The sequence below is a fragment of the Lissotriton vulgaris genome, chromosome 5 (genome assembly GCF_964263255.1).
Source record: "Lissotriton vulgaris chromosome 5, aLisVul1.2, whole genome shotgun sequence".
NCBI lineage: Eukaryota > Metazoa > Chordata > Amphibia > Caudata > Salamandridae > Lissotriton > Lissotriton vulgaris.
In genome coordinates this window covers 432,497,179-432,510,650 of record NC_141693.1, presented here as the reverse complement: position 1 = coordinate 432,510,650, position 13,472 = coordinate 432,497,179, and positions in this window count along the sequence as shown.

Sequence of the window (13,472 nt, the reverse complement as noted above, 5' to 3'; positions counted from 1 at the left end):
TAGGAAACAAACAGATATGAGGTATATAATAGAATGAGTACAATTATGTGAACAGTATATATGCAAACAAAACACATGTGCAAATCGCATTAATAGGTGTGATAAGGCTAAGCTTATATCATATGCCCATATTCCTAGCCAAGGTGAGGTAGGCGATGGTAAGGTTTTGGCTTAACAAGTGTTAACCTTTCTAAAAACAAAGCCGTTATGAGGTAGATAATAGTGTGGATATGATTATGAGAGATAGTATATATGCGAAGCACAGATACCATGCAATTCGTATTAAGCTGTGGGGTAAGGCTAAGCTTATATCATATGCCATATACCCAGTCAAGATATGTTATCCCATTGCCCTTCAAGTCATTAGATAAGAGTATCTCTGCGTCTTATATAAATCTCAAGTCTTGAGTCACCAAATAGCTTTGATATTATTCCAGTTGGAGCTTCTCCTTCTGAGAGCAGCTCTAGGTCGGGGCAGCTTATCTAAGCAAGGTATTTGCTCATCATGAGGCTCTTCACTTCCCGCTTAAATGATGCAATATTACGAATCTTCCTGATGCTTGGAGGAATGTAGTCTAATGTAGTCAAGGAGTTTTATCATGATTGACTGACAGATTCTTCTTATCAGTGCTATAGAACCGGAGACTTCATAAAAAAAAAAATATATATATATATATATATATATATATGTATATATATATCCTATACGTTGCACACACTGCTCTGTGGTAGATACATTAACACTTTAAGCTATTCTGTGGATCATACCTCTGATGGGGATTACACATAGACCTCATCATGAAGTGCATTGAATACCTGAGCTATCTTACCTGTATCATAAGCTTAAACGTGATGGATATACATAGGTCTCTAAAGAAGGTTCCTTAGCCCACTGAGATATATTAAAATGTAGTTTGTTATTAACAAATTGAGTAAGGCAAAACGGTGTTACTCACACATTTTCCTTGTCAAATCATGTAGAGGCAGAGTTTGTACAATGAGTGCATATGTCCTGAAAGACCATAGACCGACTGTCATTGAGTCTGCTCTACATGATGCCACACCCAGTTGCGTAACAAAGGTCCTCGCAGCCTCCACAGTGTAGTACTTGACCTGAGAGCTCTGGAGTAAGTCCGGAAGGAGGTCCCTCCATGCACTTTGCAGGGGGCCTCTTCATGTTTTGTTACGCCTCAGGCCGCACCCTCTTGGCTTCTTCCCCTTTCTGCCACCAGCCCTCCCTCAACTAATTTATGAGTTCCCAAAGCAAACTGTTTCCCTTTCCAACACTGATCGGAAGCCTTGATGTCTATTCATAAGAGAATGGCTTGATGGGAACTAATGATAGGAAGCATAGATGAGAGTGACCTGAGTTGAGAACATGGGAAATGCTGATTTAAGTTAAGAACCCCACGCTTTCAATACCTCCTGCACATCATAGAATCGGGGGCACCTAGGTAGATGCAAAAAGGAAGGTCAAGTTGACACAGAGGCCAGAACTAAGGACAGATCCAATTTGATCTGTGGCATATGTGGGAGAAATTACCCTACATACTACCCCAAAAGGATAACTTGGCTCTGAAGATTATTGAGTGTCTTCCTCTCCATACACCCCTCATTATCCCTCCCACATCTGAAGATACATCCTAGGTGTCTCTCACCAGATTCACGTCCGCTAACAGGATTTGTTCATTGTTCAGCTTTTTTTGGTTGAAAATCTGGCAATTCTTTAGGTGATGGAGTTTGTTCTATTCCAATCCTCTACAGAGACTGAGTGCCCCCTGCCCTGCCCAAGGTTATGAAGATAGTGATCGACTGTTAGCTCAAGGCTTTCCTGATGGATGTACTGCAATGGCCGAGTGACCTGAAAAACACTACTCTGGAGTGGATCATAGCTGATACAAGTTAAATCATTGTGCAGATGTGCACGATGGGAATCTATACAATTACCAGGGGTTGTGATACATGTCAACATGAACATATGAATGTGTTTAGTTCTATCTAAAGACTTTGACATGCTTAACTCACAGTACTTGAGATCACCTTAGGCAGACATTCGTGGTTAGTGAAGCACCAGAAAGAATAAGGAGACCTCCCAGAATATAGCAAATTAGAAGCAAGACTGACAAGCATCCCAGTGGGAGAAAGAAAAAATTGAGCCCTTATATACAATGCTCCAGATAGGATGTGGGAATTAATGATTGCCTGGGAGGTGAACCTGTCACCCCTTGAGGACAGCAACTGGAAAAAAGCAGACTGTGGCTAGCAAGCTAGCAAGTTCTTCAAGGCTCTACTCAATAAAACAAAAATAATAATAAAAAAATGAAGTAAAAAAAAAAATATATATATATATATATATATATATATATATATATATATATATATATATATATATATATATATATATATATATATCCTCCAAAGTAGTACTGCCGTTAACGCCCCAAAGCGCCGGTGCCAGCCGTGGCGGCAGACAGCCACGTAAATCAAAGGTATGCTTTCACAAGGTCAGGAAGAAGGCGACACAACCATCCGTTATTTCAGGTACTTTTATTCAGCTACAAGCAACAACGCGTTTCAGCCGCGAGCGGCCTTTGCCAAGTTGCTTATACAATTCTCTAATCGCCATTTTAAACTCAACCTCGTTGTTATGAAAATAAACAAAATACTGTTCGCAGCTCTATTACGCTGTCAGGTTTAACAAAAATTCATACTTTGCAATCTATTTACAAATTATACTATTGTGTATATTATTGAGTACCGGATTACGAAAGGAATTTAGATTGCATCAAGGTAAAAACACAATTCATAGACAGAGAAAATAGCTGCTGATTTCATCAATTGATGTGAACAGAGCGCCGCATATCTTTATAAACATACATCGTGTTACAGCAGTTTGGTTATGGTGAATATAAGATCAATCACGACGTAGTGGAAAACATTAACCCATAAGTGTGGTTATTCCAACCATTGGTCAAAATAAATCAAATTAATTGCCGCTTCAACCGTAACATCTCTAATATGCATATCGATGTGCCATTGCTATTCAGAGCAATATGTTTGTGCTTGAGTACAGCTTCTACGTCACAGTACTGAATGTTTTAAATAAAACCTATTTAATTTGGCTAGCGAGAAAGGTATATTCATGACAAGTGTCCTTATAGCAAAATATATGTGGTGAGTTATATAAGGGTGAAAGTGGTGACTCGTGTTAGTGAAACAAATTAAAATTAAAGTGTTGTTCTCCATAATTATGTACATATTTTCAATTACATTTTTTTAATTTTTATTTTTTATTGTCTATTATTTAAGATTTTTTTATAGTTTCTAATTCTCATTTTTGTGCGATTGTGAACAGGATCGTATCTGGTTAGAAGTATGTATCATAATTCGGGCTACTCTATGATCCATTAATGGAATATCATTCACATCCAACCTATCACATATATATACATAGGGGTTTGTGTAGGGAGAGTCCGGAAACTCAGGGCTCTTAATTCCCTATCAAGTCTAAATAATGACTTCAAGATGACTAGTTACCCAACCACTTCCAAAGTCCAGGTGTCCCGTAACCTCTGGTGCTCCCTAAACAATAAAAAACAGGGTTTCAACCCAACCCTGCAAAAGTGTCAACACCCAAGAGTTGGTAACCACCATTACATGCGGCTCACATCTCTATTGAAAAGGACAATAGTCCATGTTAAGATATTCCAGACACGGACTTACTCAAGGAATCATGGCAACTGAGGATTATTAAATACCTATATGGGTACTCAATTCTTCTTCCTTATTAAGACCATATGGAGTCCTCGTTTGAAGATCTATAATGTAACGGGACTTTAAAATGCGTAGCATCTTCTCCCTGTTACCTCCGCGAATATGTTTGGATACTTGATCAATGCCACAGAAATTTAAGAGATCCCTATTGCTATTGTGTGCAGTGTAAAAAAGTTGTGCCACTGGATAATTAAAATCTAATTTGGTGATGGTGCGTTGATGTTCCAAAATCCGTTTTAAGGACAATTTAGTGCTCCCTGTGTAGCGAAGCCCTAAAGGGCATTCCAACAGATAGATTACATACTCTGTGGTACAGGTGATAAATTTGTTAATGATCTTATCTTTGCCATTATGAGATTTGAATGTTTTACAACTTTTGACATTTTTGCACGCTTTGCATGCATTGCATTTGTGGAATCCCTTAGGTTTGGATAGCCATGTCGTTGGTGGGACTGGGTTCTGGTAACTCTGTACTAATCTATCTTTCAGTGATGTAGGTCTTCCATAGGTAACCACAGGAAAAGTACTCATTGATTTACCTATCACTGGGTCTGATTTAATGAGGGGCCAGTGTTTATTCATCAGATTTTTTAACCTGCATGCTCTCACATTATATGTTGTAATCATTCTTGGACTCTCCTTTTTGTCTTTACCCACCTTCTCTTTATTCGGGGCATAGAGGATATCAGTCTGTGAACTGTTCTTAAGTTTACTGCTTGCCTGTTTCAGAAGTTTTTTAGAATAACCAGGTTGTTTAAAACTTAGGTTCATATTTTGTTGTTCTTTATCGTAGGCGTCATCTGTGCTGCAATTTGTACAAGCCCACAGAATTTCCCAATGAGAATACTATTGAGCAAGGGAGTGGGGTGAGGACTTTAGGCATGTACTGTGTGTTGGGGTTCAAGGGGTCCTGGTTCCTTCTGTCTAGTTCCCCGTTCAACGGTTTTTCTTAAAAGTGCCAAGTACAGATGCGAATTTATGGACACTCCCTACGGCTTGCTTTAAAAGGGGGCTGCCAACAGGAAACAGGTGCTTGGTTTCTTTATTGGTCCCTTGCCGTGTGCTTCCTGTTCCTGTGGTTCTACCTTGTTCCCCTTCCTTCGAGCTCTGTTCCAGCGGTCTTTTCCAGTGCTGGGTTTTGATCCCCTTTTTCCCTGTTCCCCTGTTTTCCCATTACTGAACCCTTTGTGGGGACCTGTTTTTGATCCTCGGTGACGTTCTGGGATTCCCGGCTGCGTTTCCTTTGAGTTTTGACGTCCCGTTATTATCCCTTTTTGTATCCAAACCATCTTGTTGTACGTTGTGTTTGGGTGGTTTTACGAAGGAGCTGAAATACGGCTGTTTTTTGCACTACCTTCATGTTCTTTTTTAGATTCCAGGGGTTTTTTGGGTGTCTTACGTATTCCCTTGATACCATTTTTCCCCTGTCCCTTTTTGTCCTAAGAACTGTGAATTCCACCCCCTTTGACATTCTTGGTGTTTCCCGAGGGGGCGTGGTTGGTCTGGGGTTACTCAAGAAAACTACCAATACGATTGCAGTGGAAGAATTTGTGTTTCGTATCAGGCCACTCCCCTTTGTTATCTGGGGTAAGCAGGGAGGTCGGTGGTTCGTGTGTGTACTTGGCACTGGTAATAGTAGTAGGGGTGTGTTTAATCTTGTCCCCTTTTTTCATTTTAGTGGTCTCGTCTGTGTCAAGCTGTCAGCTGCTGAGAAGCCAGAGAAGACGAGTTGTGTTCCCCAAGACCTTGGGTTCCCTTGTTTTGTTACCCACCTTCTCCCGGTGTCATGTTCTCCACCATCTGTTTGATTTCGGGTGTTGGGGGTCACGGTGAGGGTAGAGGATTGGGACGTTCTTCACTCCTGCGGTGTTGGGCCGGTCGGCATCGGAACACCGTGGTGTTTCCTGAGGTACTTTTATGAAATAGCGAGGTTACTAATTTATCATTAACATTTTCAAGTTTCGTATCCAAAAATTCACACTCTACATCACTGATGGTGTATGTAAAACTCAGATTCAAATTATTTCTGGAAAGTGTGTAAATGAATTCAATAGCCTGATCTCTTCCACCATCCCATCTGATGAAGAGATTGTCTATATATTGTAGCCAAAGTGGCATATGTTCAGTGTATACCTCATTTTCCTCACTCCACACAACCTGCTCCTCCTACCAGCCTAGGAATTAATTTGCCAGGCTGGGGGCTAAGCAGGTGCCCATTGCTGTACCTGATTGTTGCCTATACATTACATTTTCAAATAGAAAAATATTCTCTTTCAGGCAGTAGAGCATCATCTCTTTAAGCATCATAGTGTGTTCTAGTTTGTCCAAACAGTGCCTCCTAAGGTAATACATACAAGCTTCCACACCCTTCTCTTGATCTATGCATGTGTACAATGAACAGACAACCAAGGATATCATTAAAAAACCTTGTTCCCATTTTACGTCATGAATATACTTCAAAAAATCAGTGCTGTCCTTACAATATGATCTTAAATCCTTCACATACAGTGCCAAGAAATGGTCAAGGAATATGAACGTATTCTCCAGTAGGCCCCATTAGATGGTACTATGGGCCTCCCTGGTAGTCTGTATGTGAGCAAGCTACATGTTTGTAGCGAAACGCGTCGGAATGATTTGCTAATACGCTGAATTAACAACTGCAAAATAAACCTTTTTTGGGAAAAGAAAGAACTTTGTGAGTGCGTACTCAATTCTTCTAACGAAGAGGTGTGCAAAATAAATCAAGGCTTGGCTCTGCTGAGGAGTACTGCACCAGAGACAGGAGTGCCAGGGGTTTGCAACCTGAGAGCCGATTCGGTGGATATATATATATATATATATATATATATATATATATATATATATATATATATATATATATATATATATATATATATATATATATATATATATTTATTTATATATATATATATATATATATATAGAGAGAGAGAGAGAGAGAGAGAGAGAGAGAGAGAGAGAGAGAGAGAGAAAGAGAGAGAGAGAGAGAGAGAGATATGAAAAACGCCTCCTCCTTTGCAAAAATTAAAGCAAAATCGGCACTCAGCAGGTTTTCAATCTGGATTTTATTCCATTAGGTGTAACATCAATGCGTTTCAGCCGTTACCTCGGCCTTGTTCACGATGCCAAGCCCCATACAGAGTTCCATCTAAAAACTTAAAAAGACTGCAATGCATAGGCATAGACATTGACAAAGGAGCATCACTTTCACAGTTGTGCAAGATGTAGTTTCTCTTTAAAAATATGGTGGCCATCTTGGAACATGTTTTTTCACATTACTGCAATGCACCATAGGTTAAATACGGACAGTTCCAAAAACATTATAACCCATTCTTTTCAATATTTAATACTCACTTCCTTATAGTATTTTTTTTTAATTTAAAGCGCATAAAGTGCATAATAGCTGCATCTGGCGACCACGTTTATTTTTATAATATATATTTTTTAATTTTATACCAGAAGATGAAGGTTGACAAGAAAACAACAACTATATATTTCTCAATCAAATGAGAAAATCCCCTCCCCACAGTGTTTCTGATGCCAAGGTGCCAAAGCACTTCTTTCACGTAACCTGGGAAAGTGGGGTGATTCAGGCATACTAGTTTGCCATATCCCTTATGTTAACGGAACTTCTTCTTCTTCCAGTTGATTTATCAATGGCTCTACTGAGAATTATGGTGGAGGCTGGCTTCCATGTACATTATTTGCAATAGGAATTATGCAAAATTGCCAGAGATTATAAACATGCCTCGGCCCCTCCCCTTTGAGAATGGCTAAAGGAGATGGATATGCCATGTTCGACAATCCCATTTAGCAAGCTAGGGAATGCCCAAGGAAACAGGCAAAAATCTGGGCGCTGTGGCTGACCTATTGATCCATTTGTGAGTCACGTGTGTTTCACAAGGAGATATTTACTTACTACTAAATTGTTATATGCTATCAAGACGTATATGCTAAACAAGCCGTCAGTTTGCAAATATCCCATATGCTGTTGTGATGTTGTGTCATTCTACCGAGTTTTCTTTTTGAACAAATGCCCATAAAAACAGGTATAAAAAAAGAAGCAGGTGATTTTTAATGCAGCAATTTCTACAACCACTGATATAAGCACATGTTAGTTAGTTTCTGCAGTATCTCCTGGGGTGCAGGGAATCTGAATGTCTCTCAACTTCTGCACAATGCATGGGGCAATTTTGCTGTTGGTCAAGAGTCTACCTTTGTTTCTGAATGTATGTTTGTGATGCGGTGGAGGTCTTGATAGCCTCAATTATGTTAAACTTTGTGATTATTTTCCCTCTTCCTTGGGCAAAAGTGTCACTTGCGGTCATTCCCTCGGAAGCCGGACTGGATTTTGGCCTTCATACTGAACCAGGCTGCATTCTCTGCCTCATGGTATAGGGTTATTTTGAGCCAATATACGTGGATTGATGCAGGTTCCTTCCTACATCACCAGCTCAGAAGTGATCCTAACAGGGTTTGTAAACTAAACTAATGGTGTCGGAGGCCTCAGACACTCACAACTGGAATTGGCATCTTGGTTGCTGGCATCACTGGTAGTTTCAGAGTAATCTCCCATGGTTGGAGTTCACTCTCTGCCGCTCTGTACCTCAATCTCAGGGTATGGAGGCGTGAACGTAAATGTCAGAGATTGTCAAAAAGGGGTCGCCTTTCACAATCCAGATTCCAGCACCCTCTCTTGAACAACCCAGCCTCCCACAATGTTCCTCCAAACCCCTGGGTGGGGGCGGTGTGGGGCGTTTTATGAACGGGCTCCAACTGAGCAACTCTGATAGGTGAAAAATATATGTTCTCAAAATGGTGCCTTGAATACCTTGGAAAGACCGGGAGCTAATATAAAGAGTAGCACTTATGTTAGGAGCGGAGCTAATTATCTTTGCTCCTCTTGATGTCAGCCTCGCAAGTACTGGGCAGGAGAGGGAGAGGGGCCCAGTCCACCATGGCTTTGGGTCCTATTGTTCTCTTAAGGTTATCTGCAGCATGAGTTCCTACAGTCAGTCCATGTTTTCTCCTTCGAGAGGCACCTCAAAAAGATAATGGTACAAAGGTCACCAACTCTCCATCTCACTGCGCATGGGGAATAGTGTAATCCTAGTTCAACTTAGTTATGGGTGCAAAATACCTAGCGGAGGCTGGACTACCCCAAACAGGGAAAAGCAGCCATCTAGACAAGGCTTGGGGAATATGAGATTAAAGTTTCTTCCGGCTCAGCATGATGCCAAAAGTCGGCAGATTTGACCTGAGCAGGTAACAGGGCACCATACCCGTGGTTCATGGGTGATATGATTCGAATTCACCATATATTGTGAATAATGGGGTGTACCAAGACTTGGAGGAAACAGACTAGAATAATCCAGATACAATAAAACGAGCAGGCCCTGAATTCTGTCAAAGCTGCTTCTTAAATAAGTTTAGATGGCTGACAAGATAGACTGCCTTCTCTTTTCATCTTTTAAGCAGATTTCACCTCCATTAGAGTGAAGCTTCAAGTATGACCTCTCAAAATCAATCGGTTTATTTCTGAATAAAAGTAAAATGGCGGAACATCAAGTGGTTGGTGGCACAATGGTTACTTTGAGATGTACCAAAGATGGCTGCCAGTGCATTACAGATAATAGAGCACTATCCACATTTTCTTCATGCAAATTTACAATTTAAGGAAGAGGGAGACAAAGTATTAAGTAATTGTCTCGAATCGAACCGTTATTGCCAAAACTGTGCTTATAACCTACACTGTAAGCTAACCATTGGACCACATATCCTTCCAAACTCTAAGCTCCCCTGAGTACTGCCAACAGACTACCAGCAACTCAAGCACCAAACCTACACACAGTCAGGCAACACTTTGCGAGTTGTAACTTACAACATGCAAATGAGATACAATAACTGCAGAAAAGTGACCACCATCAGTCAACATGGAATTCCCACCTCCCTCTTGGTCATTATGGGCACTATTTCGATTCCTGATCTTTTGTGTGATCGCCTAATGCATTCTGGGTGATGTCGTTTTGCTTCCATTACTCTCATTAGACTCACACACCTAAAATCCAGTACTACCCCTTATCTGTATAAAAATCATCTGTGCATGTATGATCTAAAAGCAATTCATGTATGCAGTGCATTATATACAAGTAAACAAACATAAACAAAATATATTTTCTCCAAAAGACTCAGATGATATTGCATACCAAAACATTATTTTTCACTTTTCCTGCAACCAGTCTACTTAGTCATGCTGCAGCCACCATGTACTACTCCACCAGAAACTCAATTCCGCAATACTTCCAACCCCCAACATGCTGGGGACATGCTAAGATCCCTTTACACAAGGTTTGCATTCCATACACATTCCCCAAAAGTGAAAAAATATAAACATCCATTAATTCACTTTCACCTACTAATAACCAAGATGCCACTAGTTTTAAGGCAAAAGCGAAAGCGTTGCCATTACCCTTTTTTTAACAGTATTATTCTATGGTTACTTGTGACGTTGAGATCCCGTGCATGAAAGCGTGCCACGTGGCTACTTGCCACGAAAGTCAGGGCTGAGAGACTGCCTTAAGGGAAGGGCGGGGTGTTGATGTTGGCAGAGGCACCCATAGGTAGAATAACATATCTGCTCAGCCAATCAATGGTTACCACTCAGTACTCGCCCATCTCTCATCATGCCAAGGAATGGATAGGGAGGATGACAAAAAGTGACCAATCACTGGTCTCATTCTAATTCCACCCACCAAGCTAAGTTAGTTTTCAGATTGTAATGGTTACCATGAACACTCCTATGTAAACAGCACGTACCTTCCGGTGTTTAATCGGATTCGTGCTCGCTTCTTTTGCCTTGCAAAACTAAAAGATTAACCTGGGCAGAAGTAAAGCGTTACATTTTTTTTTCTCTTGTACATCCTGTACTTAACTGGTGATTTCCACACTACGCCGTCCTAATCAGACAGGCGTAACTAATGTGAATGGGGTTTCCCCTGCAGAACTCGGTGAGCGACCTCTGTTTGTTTTAGACATTCATAGGCTTAAGGCTGACTGAAGGACCCCTGAATGGTGGTGGGGGCTGCATTACGTCCCGGTCAAAATAACCACCTCTTGAGTATCCATGTTTTAAAAATGTGAACAATACACATAGGGGCTGATTTACAAGCCGCTTGCAGAACTTTTGCGCCGCCGTTGCGTCACTTTTTGTGACTTAGTGGTGGTGTAAACAATGCGCCACCTGGCGGCCCATTTACAACGGGATGCATCTATCGAGATGCATCACGTTGTAAATCCCTGCGCCACATTATACCTGCGTCAGGTATAATGTATGCAGGGTGGGCGTTCCCACACGAGAAAACTTTGTAGAAGTGACCCAGTGAAATGTACAAGATTTTACTGGCCCACTTCTAGGACGCCACTGCGTCAAAACCTTATGCCTACTTGGAGCAGGAATAAGGAGTGACTCAGTGTATTGGGAATAGGCCTCCCTATGCATTGCTGGAGTTGCATCGTGTTTGTGACACGACTCCAGCAATGCGTGACTTTTGGGCCAACAGATACGTCAGAATTTCTGACGCATATGTCAATCCTTGTGCCATGATGTGCCATATTATAAATACGGCGCATCCATGGTGGCGCAAGGATTTCGCAAGGAGGCTAATTTCCGTGTATTTCACTAAGGGGTTGTAGCCTTTCCTTTCGGGCGAGATGGCACACCAAAGGAAACACTGCGCACTAATTCAAGGGTAAAAGGCCGCTTTAATAGAACAGGTCTGTCATATACATGTCAGTGATCCAAATTTGAATCACCTTGGCAAAAGGCCTTACAAAACTATACCTCACTAATACATTGTAAAATCCTGCCCCTGCTCCCCATCCATACTAAACACCGATACCCCCTTCCAGGGCTTTGTGTGGGCCGGGTCTTACCGGTGCTCAGCACCACCAGTTCTAAATAGCAGGTGCTGAGATGGGTCCCTATCGGGCTCTCCATTTCTGCCCTCATCCTCAGAGCGGAAAAAAATGTATATTAACTCTGCAGCAGTGCCACCATTCCTTCACTGTCTTTGATGTAACTTCAAAGAGACTCGTTGTAGGTCTTTTATAGTCTCATTATTTCAGGTCCTGAAGCATTTTTAATATTACAATCAATGAAGCCCTGGTTGTTGCTTATTGGTCTTATGCAACCAACAACCATTGTCAATGCCAGTAGTCCTGACTTGTTGTAGGTATAATGTTACTTGCTTATTATATATCTGGATGTAATGACAGATACTGCAGCATAACGGTGGGGCGGCACACTATGCTAAGCACAGACTTTTATTAAGCCACATCCTTAATTGCATAGGCCATGCACCTTTGAGAGACCCCCCACAATTTTTTCATCCCACTTGAAGTCCTGCCCCCTCCCTCCGTAGTCTTTCCTTCAATGGCCCAAACCTGTGATACAATCCTGGCCAACTGCTGACCCCAAAAACACTTCCCTGTTCCCTTTACCCAAAATATTCTCAGAAGGAAACACCAGCCAAGGAAATGGAATGATTGCTTTAGAACACTAATACCATCAGAAAGGAAGGGAGGGTGGGTGACACTACTGGCAAAAGCCCTGCCCCTTGGTGTACCAACGGGAAAGAGAGAGCCTCAAATTCCAGTCACAGTTCAATAACCCCACTATCCCCACCCATGCAAGCCCTCAGCCAATGGAAAACCTGTGTACTTCCCAGGAGCACACCACTCATCCAACAAGCCCAGGGGAGACTGTGCAAGCCTCGCTACCCCCGAGCCCCCATCAGGTGAGATTGCACACTCAAGGAAACACTGCACACTATCATAAGGGTAAAAAGAAGCTTTAATAGAACAGGTCTGGCAGAAACAAGTCAATTATCTAAACCGGATTCACCTTGACAAAAGGCTGTACAAATCTATAAACCTCACTGATATATTGTAAAATCCTGATCCCCACCCCACTCATACTAAACCATGATACCCCTCCCTCCATAGTCTTCCCTTCCATGCCCCAAACCTGTGATAAAATACTGCCAGTTAGACCTGGCATCTTTAGGCGTGTTTCCCCTGTCTTTTTGCTTTCTGACCTGGTTTTGACTCTGATTTTGCTGGTTTAGTGTCTCTGCGCACTTTCTCACTGCTGTTCAGTATTAAAGGACAAGTGCTCCTATTGTAAATTGTGTTATGGATTGGTGTTTCCATGATTGGCATATTTGATTTACTGGTAAGTCCCTGGTAGAGTGCACTAAGAGTGCCAGGGCCTGTCAATCTAAAGTTGCTAATGGGCCTGCAGCACAGATTGTGCCACCTACACAATCAGCCTTTTAAAGGGTTCTCAGAACTGCCACTGAAGTATCTGCGCACAGTCTCCACTGTCATGTCGTCCTGGCAAGTGCACCCATTTGCCAGGCCCTCACCTTTTCTTGTATTACATTTGAGTCACCTCTAAGGTAGGCCCAAGGTACCCCTGTGGGCAGGGTGCAGTGTTTGTGAAAGGTAGGACATGTACTGCTTTGTGTGACATGTCCTGATAGTGAAGTACAGTGTATTTCATTTCTCACTGTTGAAAGGCTTCCTGTCCCATAGGATAGAATGGGGAATACTCTAACATTTTATGAGTATATCTTCCCAGTGGGACAAGATCGTGAAATGTAGTTTAGTATGCCTGA